This window comes from Papaver somniferum, chromosome 6, assembly GCF_003573695.1.
Source record: "Papaver somniferum cultivar HN1 chromosome 6, ASM357369v1, whole genome shotgun sequence".
Classification (NCBI taxonomy): Eukaryota; Viridiplantae; Streptophyta; class Magnoliopsida; order Ranunculales; family Papaveraceae; genus Papaver; species Papaver somniferum.
Window position 1 is genome coordinate 65,274,182 of NC_039363.1, and position 15,875 is coordinate 65,290,056.

At 34.3% G+C, this 15,875-nt stretch overlaps 1 long non-coding RNA gene, 1 other non-coding gene and 1 pseudogene across 2 annotated transcripts; 2 read left to right on the top strand and 1 right to left on the bottom strand.

Moving 5' to 3' along the window:
• Positions 1-1,607: 1,607 nt before the first annotated feature.
• LOC113287810 lies at positions 1,608-4,453 on the bottom strand. Its single transcript, XR_003330345.1, has 3 exons — positions 3,163-4,453; positions 2,481-2,563; positions 1,608-1,823 (listed from the first exon to the last, which is right to left on the bottom strand). It is a non-coding gene; the product is annotated as an uncharacterized LOC113287810 (long non-coding RNA).
• A 2,645-nt stretch (positions 4,454-7,098) lies between these two features.
• Positions 7,099-15,837, top strand: LOC113287812 (annotated as a pseudogene).
• Positions 15,783-15,855, top strand: TRNAF-GAA. The gene has a single exon. It is a non-coding gene; the product is annotated as a tRNA-Phe (tRNA).
• The last annotated feature ends 20 nt before the right edge of the window (positions 15,856-15,875 follow it).

Genomic DNA, 15,875 nt, shown 5'->3' on the forward strand with positions numbered 1-15,875 from the left:
CACATATATTTCGGTCAACCTATCAATTTTCCATAAGAAACATAATAATTAAAAAATATGAAACACAATTATCAGTTTATATAGAGCCAACACAAAAATGAAAATGGTTAAAATTGACATAATCTTTTTAACTTATTATGGACCATTGTCGTTTTTATTCTTGCAATAGATAAATCTAAGGTTGTAATTGTTTTTCATAATTGATGATTAAAAATTTATGTAACGACTAAAATTTAATTAACATATTACTGATTTTTTATTTGTTTTTCATAATAACCATTCTATTAATTTTCCATAGTTGACGTTGCATCAAAAATTAAATTATTTTATTAAATAATGATAAATATTTTTATTAAATAATGATATTAAATATGATTTTATTAACTAATATTTAAATTGGCCAACATTTATTAAGCGGATCACAATGGTGGTCGTGGTGGTGTAAAGGAAAAAATGTTGTGGTGTGGTTGGAAATGGTGATGGAAGTTGTTTCAGCAGCATCAACAATGGTGGACGGTGTTTTTGTAGTCATAAGTATTGGTGGCCAAATTGTGGCCAGTGAGTAATTTCACATCGTCTCACGTACTTCTTATTAAATGGTTGAACATTATTTTTTGTTCAATAATGATGGATAACAGAGTCTATTTTTATTAGGTCAAGTGGTTAACCATTTGACTATTAGCTATATTTTTTTTGCAGCGAATAACCTCATATTTAGAAGATTAAGTCGTAAATTGTCTGAGAGTTTTGAAGAATTGGAGATATATCTTTTCTAAGTCGAATGCATTTCCATCTGAAATGGCTCAACGTTTTATAATATAGCGGCTTAGATAAATGAATTAGTATTTATTTGTGTTATTCGTACAAGAGCGTCTACACGTACATACACACGTGCTAGATCAATGGCTAAAATGTGATCCAGTAAGTGGGAGCGAGTTAATCTTCTCTTTGCGTTTTTTTTTTCTTCCCTAAAATCTTTACTGCTCTCTCTCTCTCTCACCATATTTTTCTTCCTTGATAATCTAGAGTTTCTTTGTTTTCTCTTAAAGAAAATTAATGATTTTGATTCGAAAGTAATTTTGATTGAATTTTACCGTGAAAAGAAAAATCTAGGGTTATCATGTTGCCTTCTTCTTTTCTACTTCTTGTTGCCTTGTTTTCTTGGATTGATATATGGTTAAATTGATTGAAGCTTTAAATTAAAGAAGCACTGATTTCTTGGATTGATATGATTAAACTGATTGAAGCTTTAAATTAAAGAAAAAATGGAGTAATTTAGAGGAGTTGGAGCAATAGAAACATGGAAAGAAAATGATTGTAGATATGAAATTGTTCTAGGAATTGATCTTGATTTCTATTAAACATTTGTTTGAACCTGAATCTTTATCATGGAAAGGTAGAATTCATTTCCATCATATTCAATATTGTTGATATCAAAAGAACAAATCTGGTTAATTTCAAGATCTTTTTTTTCTTTTTTTTTGTGATGTCGATTACAATTATACCCTCAGTGATTTGTATAGAATTATTCAATTAAGAAATCTAAGATTAACTAGCAGATGACTAATCCAAGAGATTAACTAAATAAAGAGGCACTACGAATCTAATTCAAATATTTAAACATTCAATTAAGAAATCTGCTACAAAACTTATCCCAAAACCAACCTCGCTCAGAATATATATACATGAATTTCTCTCAAATGATACATATAGAATAGTCAATTGGTTTGCAGATACAATAGACAACATAATAAACATAGCAGAAGGTAACTAATTAACGGAGTCAACACTTGTGGCTTCCGCTGCGCAACTCTGATCTGTCTCTGAAAACTAAAAGTGGGAATAATTAACATTTAACTTCTAAGTAATCATAAGCAAGATTAAGAAAAACAATAATGTTTTCCCAGACATTAAATAGTGACCAAGTCACTAAGATACACAAACACGAATATGGACAAGCTCTTTCTTCAAACAATGTATACTATTCGTGCTAACCACGCTCATTATCTATTGATATCACCAAGACCATGATGACCCATAATAAGCATAAATGCTGAATTCATGTAGGTATAAATATGAAAGAGCATATCCTCACATAAGTAAACAAACATGTATATGGACAAACTCCTTCTTCAAACAATGTATAATATTCGTGTTAACCACACTCATTAGCTATTGATATCACCAAGACCATGATGACCCACTCTATGCATAAAAATTGAATTCATGTAGATATAAATATGTAGGAGCATATCATATATACCACACGTGGAAATTCTCATTTCCCATAACAATTCATATAACAAACAAACAATTCAAGTCCTTTCCAAACCATGGAAAGATTAACAGAATCAACAGAATTATCATAGTGCAATTTAAATAAAGCATGGAATGCATAGACATATAATGCATGATTTGTTAAATATAAACTTTTGTAAAAGAAACAACAATGGTTACAAAAGAGTCAAATGTATTCCCACCTCTTTTGATGACAAGCCACGCCTACTTCGAGATCTGCGATCCACTGGTTCATCCTTTGAATCGATCATTGTTAATAAACTAACTGTTAATCATACAATAACTCTAAGAGTTTAGCCAAAAAGGCTCACACAAAAATCATACAATTCTATTTAATGGTTCTAAGACCATTAAGGTATCTTATTCTCTATCTTTAACATAACTAAGAGTTTACTATTCCAATTAGATTGATTCTAGAGTTCATAGCTAAGTCTTATGAATATCTACAACTTTGTAGAAGAAACCAAAGGCTAAATCAGACCATAAGGTCCAATACACCAAAATGGGAAAATTAAACCTAAACCCAAGTCCAACTAAACAAGCCCATTACACAAGGCCTGGTCCATTAGGGTCAATTAACGGTCTCTAACAGTCAAACTAACGATCACATGTCAGCTAACAGTCAACGTCCAGTCCACGGTCAAGGTCCACTGAGTCAAATAGGGAATCGGTGAGCCAACTCAGGGTTAGACTGATTCAACTCAGTCATATGATCTAAGTCAGCTAAGAACATAATCAGTCAGATAGTCTGACTAGGATGACTAACAGGTCTAATACTCAAGAACAGAAATTATACAATTATTAAATATTACATTCATTCAAATAGAATTCAACAATTCAATTACAAATAAAACTATAGCCTACCTGCCATTGCAGCAACAAGCTTTCACCTAGGATCCACTCAACAACTGCATCTAACCCTCATTCCCAATCGCAGACCATTCTCAAAACAAGCAAACCAGCAGACCACAACCATTACATTACCACCTTCAAGTTCAGTTAACACTTCTCAACTTCACTCCATGTATTTCAGTACCAGCACAATCCAACTCAGTCTCAGCTCTACACTAACCACAACTTCATATTACAAACACTGTTCTATACCATCTCCAATTATAGGTCCTTATGCAACACCAAAACTCTACAACACATGTAACAATTCATATCAAGCAACACCAGTTATAATTCCAACTTCATCATCTCACAAACTAACACCAACACCTGCAATTGGTATACACAGTTCGACATCACCAGCACCTACAATGTTCACCAACATTCTACAACAATCATTCACTACTGAAATCTCATCAATTATACATCCAGCATCTCAAATCATCAACACCACTGACTTAGCATATAATTCCTATGGAATCATTCTTGCTCAGTTCCTCTAATAATCCAACTCAAGTATTTCTGTAACCCAACTGAGACATCTACCAATTAAGTTACATTCAATTTCAATTCAAAACAACATCAACATCTAAACAGTTTCATCTCCAGCAAATACTCCATTTATCTAACTTAACTATAAATACATTAAATACCACACAACTTCAATATATGAACCAAATAACTTTGCTAGGTTTACTGAACAATTACCTCAAGACCAAGTTATGAAGCAATTGAATTAACCTCTTATTTGGCTTGATCTGATTCAACACCTCATCTCAATTCAGAATCCACCCAATTCTTTAATTCGCTGATTCTTCATCGAAACAACCACGCAACATCAATTCAATCTTCAAACTAAGCAAACCCATCTTCTAATTCAATCCCCTAACCAACAACTTCATCTTCTGGCTCTTCTTTGAACTTCTTATAAAACCATAACTCTTGATTCGTCACTGACTCATCTTCAAAACTACAATTAAACGTCAACCCATTCAATCTTCATCAATCAGGAACCCAATACGCTAATCAATTTCACGAAATCTCCATCAACTTCATCCTTCAGAAAACCCTAACAATATCTAACCTTTATCCTTCCTGAATCACAACCACATCACCTCCTTCAATATAAGATTAGTTTCATGAATCAACTCTCTCTAAATCACTCCCGAAATCAACACCTTAACTTCCACAGAGATCGAACAGAGGAACGAGAGAAAGAAAAGAAAAGCAGAAGAGAATGAAGACAGAGAAATAAAAATGTTGAATGAGCTTATCTGCTCGATCAGTTCTGATAAGGCCAAGACCAAGTGATAGAGGTACTCTACAAAATGATATGGGGATCCCATGTCGGCTAAACTACCAAATGACTATTTTACCCTTCTCATAATTTCGATGATATCTTTTCCGTACGGTATCCGAGTGACACGTTCGACCAATCCATTCCGCATAACTTCCTGAGATCTATACAACGGTACTAGTTTCTTAACTAAATCGTTGTTAGATTAATTCCTATAAATTAATGTTCGTGTTAAACTAATCGAGTTATTATCGGCTAAGAAGTCTCTTGACTAGTCTAATAGCGTTGACGAGCTTGAGGGTCTTTACACATGGTATGTTTGGAAATAAGAATTTACAGCTTCACCTTGCTACATTAAGGGTAGTTGGCTTTATATAATTGAATAGATAGTAAGATACGATGCAATATGTACTGTAGAGTCCATTCTGAGTTCTAATCTTTTTGGACCATTTTAAAGGGGACAAAATCAACAAGGATCTGGACACTCGTAATATGTACACAGTTATTTATGAGACGAATGAGTTCGAGTGACGTAATTTTGTTTTAACCTACATAGTTCAATGTTTTGGTTTGCGCGGTCACTAAAATAAGGGAGATGTAGAAGGGAAATATTGTTTCAAATGATCGATAATATGTTTTTGTCTTTGCAAACTATATAAAACATACTTCAAATGTCATTGCTTTTTTGTGAAAGAGTATGTGAAAAATAATTCTGATAGGGTACAGCTCGGGAAGAGGCATTATTTGGGAAAATGTAAGAATCTATAATACAAAACAGAATGGGTTTTTGAGCTTGGACGTTCGGATAACATTTTGAGAGACAAACATTGCATCCGACCATCCCGGTCTCATCCCAGCGAAAGACATCTGACGATCGTCGTTTCTGTAACCCCTCCCATTATGAATCAAAATTTATTAATCTTTAGTTATTGCATCACCTCTTAACTCAAGATATTCAAAGAAACATTAAATAAAATCATAGTATATCATACATGCATTAATTGGATTTAGTGGTGGCATAATGAATCTAATGGGAAATGAGATTTATCTGTTTATTTTTATTCATAACTCATAAGTGAGTTATGCATACACACTATTACTTAAATGATTTTGTGGTCGTTTTCGGATAGTGTATATGAATAATTTTACAATGTACTTATAGGCATTATTTTTGTTTAAAACAAAATAGAAAACTATCTTGCAAAGGAACACGATTTAATATAAAGTCCGGAAAAAAAAGAAAAATTACAACAGTCAGGTATCATACTAAAGCAATGTCGTTGTGACACGAGTTATTTCTAGATATTTATTAGAACTCTCTGTTAACTTCATGCCGTGTCGTTGCGGCACGGGTTATTTCTAGTATCAAACAGACTGGAAATTAATCATATATGAGTACATGATAAAAGATTAGTGGACCGAAGAATAAAAATATATATTGATTTTTCCTTCACTTTTGTAATGACAAGGACAGTAAACTCCATAATCAATAAATATTAAATTTAACATCGAGACAAAACTTATACGACCTATCACAATATTATGAGGAGCCCGTTGGATTGCCAATCGGGATTCATTGCCGGATTTAAAGTGTATCATCTCCCTGGACTATATCAACTCCAGATCCCCTATCCCCTTATGTCCCTCCAATAGTATGTCGACACATGTCTCTTTTTAACTTCCTTATTCCATAATGTTACAGGATTTGATTATTTTGAGTAATAAAAGGCGAAAAATAATTCCTTTCCTTTAATGGCATTAAGCAGGGGCCGAACCTAATATCTCTAATCAATAACGTTTTTCCATTAAAGGGAACATCAACAAAGTTCATAAACGATTAATATAAAAATTAAATTAGTAGTACTGTACACTACAAAAAAGAAGGCTTCTAGGAACGGCCAGTTTTGAAAAAACCGTCCCTAAAGAAGGATATTTGGGACGGTGATGGCCAAATAGTATTAGTGACGGTGGAACAGGGGACGGTACATAAACCGTCCCTAATACCTCTTGGGACGGTTTTTTGTCCTCTTGGAACGTTTTTTGGCCGTCCCAAGAGGCCTTCTGTTTTGTAGTGGTAACAACGGATAGCAGCTTCTCTGAATTGGGTTGCAGTCTTCGCATTTGTGCTACAACTTGCTGTAGTCACTTTGTTCTTGCCTGCAATCTCAATTGTTTATGAGAATATGGTACTGTAACATAGTTTATGTCTCTGCGGTATGCTACAGTCTGTTTGATTTGGTTTGCAAAGTAGTGTAAACTGCTGCAGCATTGGTATTTTGGTCCGCAGACACATTCGTTGTCTTTGGGAATTTGTTGTTGTAATGTATGTAACCTTATACAGGATTGTCTTTTTTTTTTTCTTTTTTTTTTTTTTTTTTTTTTTTTTTGATATAAACTCTCTTTCAAAGAAAAAAACAAACAAGTTCTTCAAAAAAAGTACAACAGAAGATTCTAACCATTTCACCGTGAAATGACTCGTGCACTAGTTATACTGTAGCGCAATGTCTGTGACCATGGATATCTATAATTTGGATTTTATGATCGTCTTGAAGTGGTTTTGGTTGGACAGTTCCATGAGAAAGCATTAGAGCTACAGTGGGTAGATAGATAAGCTTGCAGGAAATGCTTGGTTAAAAGTATAATGTCAAGAAAGTGCTAATTCACGCCAACAAACTATTAAATCAATAAGCAACCATCATAAGGCCATACCAATTGTTGAAGAAAAAAATCAGAAAAATAAGTTTGTAATTTACTTCACCAAAGTTGATTAACATTTCATCAAGTCCATTTTAAGCAGAAAGAAAAGGTACTGTGTAGGAGAAGAAATATAGCTCCAGAAAAAAATGCATATCAGAAGAAATATAGGTTCCGACCTTACTTAATTCCATTAAAGGAAAGGAATTATCTTTCACCTATAATTACTCAAAATAATCAGATCCTATAACCGTATGAAATAAGGGAAGTTAAGAAGGAACACATGTCCTATTCGGACTCACTGGTTTTCTCTTTCTCCAATACGCAGAGTCCATTCCCTAACAATGGCGATGAAAATGGCGATCCCTCGTTTTGCTAGCAAAAGGATGTTTTCGAACTTTGCTTTTTCTCCACCACCTATTGCTGCAGCTGCCAGTGCTCCTCCGGCAGCAGAACCCTCAACAAAACTCTTTGTTTCAGGTAAACACCATACGGTTCATTTTCAAAACCCTAAATTTTTATCCCCTCTTACAAAAATCAAATAACTATGCCTCTTGTAAAGATGGGTTTTTGTTTCTAATTTCAAAAATTAGGTTTTTGTCGTCGGTTATAGTTTTATCCAACTTAGGATTTTGTCAGGGTTTAGGGTTTAAGTTTCAGTTGAGCTTCCCATTGGATGTCTCATTTTAAAGCAATTCATTTGATCATTAATATAATCTGTGATCATGGTGTTTATTCCAATCTGATTGAATTGGTTTGACTAATACAATTGACAACGAAGCTTAATGATATAGATGAAGAGTTTGGTGCTAGCATTTACATACACAGTTTTACTTGAAAGGGTGATCCACTAATTTCATGTGATTTTATTAATTTGATGACCAATCATCTAATGTTTTTCTTGATTAAATTTGTTAATTATACTTCAATATTGACAACCTAATTGACTATGAAGTGTGACGTGTAGGTTGCTGATGAGGTGCATTCATCTTATTTGACTATGTGCTTTGCTTGTAGGGCTTAATAAACGTACTACTTCAGAAGCACTGACAGATGCCTTTGCGAAATTTGGTGAAGTTGTTCAAGGTATGTTATATTAGAACTGTGATGTGAAGATTCTACTGCTAAAATTTAATGCCGACCCTTTTGTTTTTCTTTGCAGCTCGGGTTGTTACTGACCATGCATGTTTCAGAATACTCCAGGGGCTATGGTTTCGTGAGATATGCCACTTTAGATGATGCCGCTGAAGGTATCAAGGGCATGGATGGCAAGGTGAGAAAACATTACGCTTGGAGTTCTCCAGTTCCTTCGAGGGTGATTAGAACTTTGATTATTGTTATGAAATAAGCCCAAATAACCAATAAACTAGACTGAAAACTGAAAACAAAGCCTTTTTTTCCCGAGCGAGTCAGGGTAAGGCTAGAGATTGAAATGAATCTATCTCATAAAAGTATAGCAGAATTTTTACGCCGGTCTCGCCCCGAAAACCAATAAACTAGACCATCATTCTCAAATTGTGGGAAACTTTTAGTGGTCAAGGTACACTTGAGGTCTTTGTATGGTATAGCCATTTGCTCCTTCACGTGTGTTATGGTGCATATCTAATTTCTTCCTGCAGTAATATCCTATTAAGCAAGAGTGTTGATGCTACTTGAAGTCTAGAACTAAGATGATTTTTCTATAATATCTTAGAACTTTCGGTTTCTTACGGAATAAGAACTAACCACTGCGAGGTTTATTAATTTTCCTAGTCCAAAAGAGCCACAACCACAAATGGCTGCAATAGTGCTCCTTCTAATAACTGTGTAGCAGTTTCTTGTTTTCATTTTGCTTGTATTTACTGCTTCACTTACAATCTCTCATCTCTATGTTTTGTACTTCCTGGATGGTTGGGTTATTTTCGCCGAGTATGCTAGACCAAGAACTCAACAATCACCTCCTGTGAAAAACACGGGGTTGCCGCCACTGTATAAGAATTACTAGTTTCTCTGTATCGTTCAAGTTTATCTTCTCTCGTGTATACCTGAATGTCCTGAAGACAGCTAGAAGTGCCCTCTGCTGTGTCTTCAAACTCCGGAAAAGCAGAATGGATTTGAAAATTAGATTCTTAGTTATAGACATTCTTCTTATAGTACTGTGAGAAACAGAGTTCTATTGCTTTGTGAGTTTTCAAAGAGGAATTTGAATCCATTTTTCTTAAGGCCTTGCATTCAAGAGTAATCCTGAACTGCAAATAGCTTAAAGCCTTATTTTCAGATTTATATCGTGTATTCACATTATATATTGGGTTTGTTTACTATTGTGGAGATGTATAATATATTAATATTGCCTTTGCCCGACTGCGTAATTCAAATTGTAGCTCATTCATCTGTTACCATGAAACTACACTGGTGAAACAACAGCGTTCATGGAACATAAAAATCAGGTTTAACTTTTGAGGGGGAGAGCGTGAGTCAAAGGCGATTTTTCTTGTGACGTTGACTTGGTCAATTTTTGAATCTTCTTCGATCTTTTGATTCAATTAAGATGTTCTCCTGTTAATTCATTAGCAAAATCATGTTCTACTAGTTATTGTTTCCCTTTATTATGTTTTTTAGCTGATACTTCTTACTATAATTCCTGGTTTTTTATTTTAAGTTATGCCATAATTTTATTTTGACCTATCGATTTCTTCGTAAATTAATTTTCCTCTTTCGATCATGAATTCATAGATACTAGTTGTTTGTTATTTGTTGTACATCTAATTCTTTGTTTGTTTTAAACTGTTTCAAGTTTCTTCTTGGTTTCTCATTTTAGGTCATGGGCTAAAGGAGAGGTCGTCATGGGGTTTCTGAAACTTCATCATGAGATTCAATTAATCAACTGAGGCTTGCGATAAGATGGGTTTATCTGATTTTTTGGTATGGTTCAAGGAATTCTCTCTTTCTATTTGATATATCTCATCAGATTCAAATATTCTTTATATAAGGTATGAAGTTTTGTCATGCAAAGGATTTGGGGGTTTTTGAGATCCTACTTTGGTAGGGATTTGATTATTTTCGATAAGATCTGAGGACTGCTTTGTTGAGGATATGAATCTTTTCATGTTGCTGTATAGTTCCTTCTTAATGCTGGTTATTATGAGACTGTTAGATAGGATCTTAGGCATTAAGCTTAGCTTTAAACTAATGGGGCTTTCTTGTTGGAAAAAAAGCAGAGAGATACTAATTTTAATCAGCTCACAAATTTTGTCTGTTATTGGGAGGCTGTATCATAGATTTTTATACACTTGGAAGATTTCTTTAACCAATTTCAGTTGCTCTTTGATTCTCTGTACATTGAGAATAAGCATTATTGTCTTTTCAGATGCATGATTTTAATGGGTTAATCCTTATGAGCGTGATGTATATGTCTTACTGCAGTCCTTTCATCTTTCAATTCCAAAGACTGATTTAATGCTTTGGTTTAGTTTATGCTGTATCTGCCTGGTTGAATAAGTTGGTTTTTCTCATTCCATCTCTTGAGTTTCAAGTTTTCCTTTTCATTCTTATTCAACCTGTTTGTTTCTGCTATGGTAATTGATGCTGATCAAGTTAGGGTATTAGTTTTAGATGAGGATGTTGAAGAGTTTCCTCATAGGTTTGCTGCTTTACTGTGTGATAACTCCCGTAACTACTATAAAACGTCAGTGAAGCATCACCTTAACAGAATCTGGACCTTTATCTCTCCATATTTCAAGCTTGCAAAACCCTATATTCAGGGATTGGGTATCCAAAAAAATTTTGTTGTTATGTTTAAGAAAAGCACTGATAGAGATATTGTTTATGCTGATCGGCCTACCCTGTTGTTTGGTCAGCTTTCAGGAGGGAATGTTTTTTGGTCTGTATCATGTTCGACTTTTTCTCAGACTGTGGTCTCCTCCTCAGCTTTTATATTTGGTGCTGCTTCAGAGATGAATTTCTCCTCTGACTCGTTTTTTTCCCTCAGTTCTGGTAATGATATTATGAATGATTGTGATCATAATGATGAGTTTTTAGACAATGTTATACTTGAACCGATGCCACTTGCGGCATTACCTCCTGAACCTGTTATCTCCAACGAAGAATTTGAGAAGGAAATTGATCTCATGATGCTGGACTCGGACCTCATGGCAGCTGACACCTCTCCTGCCCATGATCTAGTAAGTAAAAATAAATCCCTAGTAAATCTTTATTTGTCTTTACAGTTTCTTTATTTTCGAACCTGTCTTTTTTCCTAGTCTTTTGTTGTCGTTGCTTGTTGTATTGTTGATTATCATCCTCAACTGTTAGATTTTATTTCGACTTGAGATGAAGTTTTTATGTTGGAACATTAATGGTTGATGTTCTGATAAGAAGTGGAGACATTTATATAATCTGGTTAGAAAATATAAATTGCATGGTGTGTGTCTGCTTGAAACAATGGTTGATACTGATATAGTTAGAAAATACACTCATCATTTGCCTTTTGATGCTTGGACTTTTCTCTCTGCTATTGGTAAATCGGGTGGTCTAGCTTTTGGGTATTTTGAAAAATCGAGTATTGAAGTGTTTGGTTGTTCTCTTAACATGATACATATTTTGTGTGACATTACGCCTGCAATTAAAAACTGTGTTATTTCTTTTATCTAGGGGTCTTTAACTCTGAGTGGAAAGAGAAATCAGTGGAATTTTTTAAATGACATGTTAGTTAATAACAACAACCCCTGGTTATTAGTTGGAGATTTTAACTTCATTTTACATAGCTCTGAAAAACAAGGAGGTAGTGCTGAGGGTTCGTTTCCTCCAAATTTTGTTAGAGAATATTTACTTAAGATGAATGTGAATGGAGTGTTTTCGTATGGCAATCCTTATACTTGGTGTAATATAAGATTCAAAAATCCTACTGAGTTAATTTTTGAGGAGTTGGATCGAAGTTTTATGAATGATAAATGGGTCTCGGTTCTTCCCCAAACCAGAGTCACAAATCTAGGTAGAAATTATTCTGACCATAGTCCTATAATGGTGAAGTGTTTTCATTATGAGAGGAATGTAAACATTCCTTATAAGTTCTTTATGTGTTGGCAACTTAATCCTGAATTTAAAGATGTTCTGAATAATTCATGGTCTCAAAGAGTAAGTGGTTCTCCTTCTTATGTTTTTGTTAATAAACTCACTCATGTGAAGAATGTTTTAGTTAAGTGGAATGTAAATTCTTTTGGTCACGTTAAAGCAACAATATCAAGGTTAAATACTGAGTTAGAAAAACTTCAAGCTTTGCCTTACTCTCCTCAGATTGGTGGTTATATTTTGAACTACTCCAAACAACTTGATTATTGGTATGAAATAGAACATTGTTTCTACAAACAAAAATCCATAATAAATTATTTCATGCATTACGATAAGAACACGAATTTCTTTCGTAACACAATTAGGCTGAGGAATATGTACAATACCATCCATACTATTAGAGATGATCAAGGTAATTGGTTAGAGAATAGATAACAAGTAGCTGATTTGCTTTTTAGGCATTTTAAGAAAATTTATACTTCCTCCAACCCTAGAGATCTAGACATTGAAGAATCATTAAGATTTATTACTCCAATCATAACTGAAGACATTAACAACTCCTTAATTTCCATCCCCTCGTATCAAGAAATTTTGGATACGGTTAATATGATGGCTCCTTGGAGTTCTCCAGGGCTGGATAGTTTCCCCCCTGGATTCTTCAAGGATAACTGGGAGATCGTCCATTCGGAGGTTGTTACTCATGTGCAAAGTTTTTTCAGGAATAAGCACCTTCTTAAACAGGCAAACTTCTCTTATATAACTTTAATTCCTAAAATCAAGAATGCTGCCACTCCTCATGATTTCAGACCTTAGTCTAGCTAATTGTGTGTACAAAATAATATCTAAAATTTTAACTAATAGGTTGAAGCATATTTTATATTCTCTGATATCTCCTTTTCAATCTGCATTTGTTGCTAATCGTCAAATTCATGACAATATTGTGATAACGCATGAAATTCTTCATTCTTTTAAGACAAAAAAGAAAAATTCCAAAAATATCCATATAGCAATAAAACTTGATCTTTCTAAAGCCTTTGATAGATTAGAATGGTCATTTATCATTGCTGTTTTTAAAAAGTTGGGTTTCTCTCAAGATTGGTGTCAATTGATTTATCAGTGTATTAGCACGGTGTCTTACTCAGTTTTGGTCAATGGCTCCCCAAGTGACACTTTTCTTCCTTCTCGGGGTATAAGACAGGGGGACTGTCTTTCGCTTTATATCTTCATTTTTGTATGGAGGTATTATCTCAGTTGCTCTCTAAAGCTGAGGATGAAAAACTGATTCAGGGCTTCAGGTTCAGAAATCATAGTCCCTCTATTTCTCTTTTTTTTTTTGCAGACGATTGCATGTTGTTTTGCAAAGCTTCTGTCACTTATACAAAGAATATTCTTAAGGTTATTAATGTTTTTGCAAAGGTTTCAGGTCAGGCGATTAACTTAGATAAATCTGATTTCATAACTAGTGGGAAAATGCATCATAGACACATTAAGATCTTATCGAAAACCCTTAATATGAAGTTTCTTAGCAGTTCTGAAAAATATTTAGGTACTCCTTTGTTTATTGGCAAGGACAAGACTACATCTTTTAATTTCCTCATTGATAATTTCTATGTTAGACTGAATTCTTCGAAGAAATCCAACTTGAATATTGCAGGCAGAACTGTGGTAACTAAGCATGTGTTGTCAGGCTTGTCTATATATCATATGGCCTATTTTCCTCTTTCTAAAACTGTTACTAGTAAAGTAGATTCTATACAGAGAACTTTCTGGTGGTCTAAAAAGAATCCTAAGCATGCGGCTTATTTTCGTTCATGGGGTGATATAGGAAAATCAAAGTTAAATGGTGGCTTAGGTATTAGAAATACTTATGCTACTAATAGGATGTTCATTTGTAAGCTTGGTTTGAGACTTTTGAAGAATCATAATATTTTGCTTTTTGCATTTCTCAAGGATAAGTACTTTCTTAATCAGAATCTGTTATAAAAATTGACAAAGCTGTTGATTCCTCCTCTCGGATGTGGAAAGGCATTGTTAAGGGTCTGAAATTCATTAAGGCTACTTCAGTGGTTAAAATAAATAATGGGTCTCTCACTCCTATTTGGAATGCAATTTGGAGTCCAGGGAATGATAACCCTCCAATTCCTTTGTATTCTATTTGCAATAACTATGCTTGTGTGTCTGAAATTTTCGATTATACTCTTAACTGTTGGAATGTGGCTCTTTTGAATCAATTATTCTCGCCTGATGAAGTTACTAGGATTATGTCTATTAGGATAAATATGTTGCAGACTGACTCTCTTATGTGGGCTCATACCAGAAATGGTAAGTTCACTATTAAATCAGCTTATAGAATCTATATGAATGATATTCCTTGTTCTGAAGACTCTGCTTTCAGGAGAAAAGTTTGGGGTATTGATTGTTTACCGAAAATTAAGTTTTTCATGCGGAAATTTTTTGCACATATGCTTCCCGTCAATTCTTTAATGCAGCTTTATAACTCGAATATGGATGTATCTTGTCCTCTCTGTCATGTTCATGAAGAACCTATTATGCATCTATTTATAAATTGTCATGTGGTCTCGCGTATTTGGTTTGGTCTTTCCCTGCAACACTTAGTAACTACTGAGTTTGAATGGATTGACGATATTTTCCTTTATTGGCATGACTATATTCTGGGAATGCCCCCCTATAAAGTCGCCTGGCATAGTGTTGGTTCTATTGTTATGTGGTGTGTCTGGAAATTGAGACGTGATGTGATTTTCAAGAATGCTTCTGTGGATATGAACAGGATCGTTTTGGATATCAAGAGAATGATAAGTTCTTATATTGCTCCGCAGTTTTGTTTTGCGGATTGTGTTCGTGATGTTAGAATTCCAGGGTCTGAAGTGGATCACTTTATGTTTGTAGATGGCTCTTTTAAAGATTTTAAATTGGGTATGGGTGTTATTTGGTGTGATGTTGTAGGAAAAGTAAGAAGGGCTCGATCGGACTTTGGGTTGATTCAAGATGCAGTAGGAGCTGAAGCTGCTGTTCTAATTTTGACAATCTCTTGGGCAGAAGAGATGAAACTTCCCAAAGTTGTGTTTGTTAGTGATTGTCTCCAACTGGTGAATTTCGTGAATGGTCAAAATTCTTGTGTGGATTGGAGAAGTTTGGATCTTTTGGAACTTTGTCGGAATTTACTTTCTAGTTCTGTTTCTTATAAAGTTATGTATATAAAGCGGTTGAATAACTCTCTAGCAGATCGGCTTGCACGTCGGGCTAGGAAAAACAGTCTTAAGGGTCTGTGGTTTTCCCTTCTGAACTTTCTGTTTAGGAAGGTAAATCTGAATGTAATTTGTAACTCTCTTCTTTGTTAATGCAACGATGTGTTTCTTAGCAAAAAAAAAAAAAGAAAAAAGAAACAACAGCGTTGTATAATTTTGTTTTAGGTAAGTTCAAGTTACTTTATGAGAATAGTTTTGTTTTAGGCGAGTTCAAGTTACTTAATGAAATAGAGTTAAGCGATGATAATGTTTTTTCGAGTCCAAGTTACTTTCTGAAATACGGTCATCAAGCGGGGATAGCTCAGTTGGGAGAGCGTCAGACTGAAGATCTGAAGGTCGCGTGTTTGATCCACGCTCATCGCAGTTTTCTTCTTCTTCTTCGA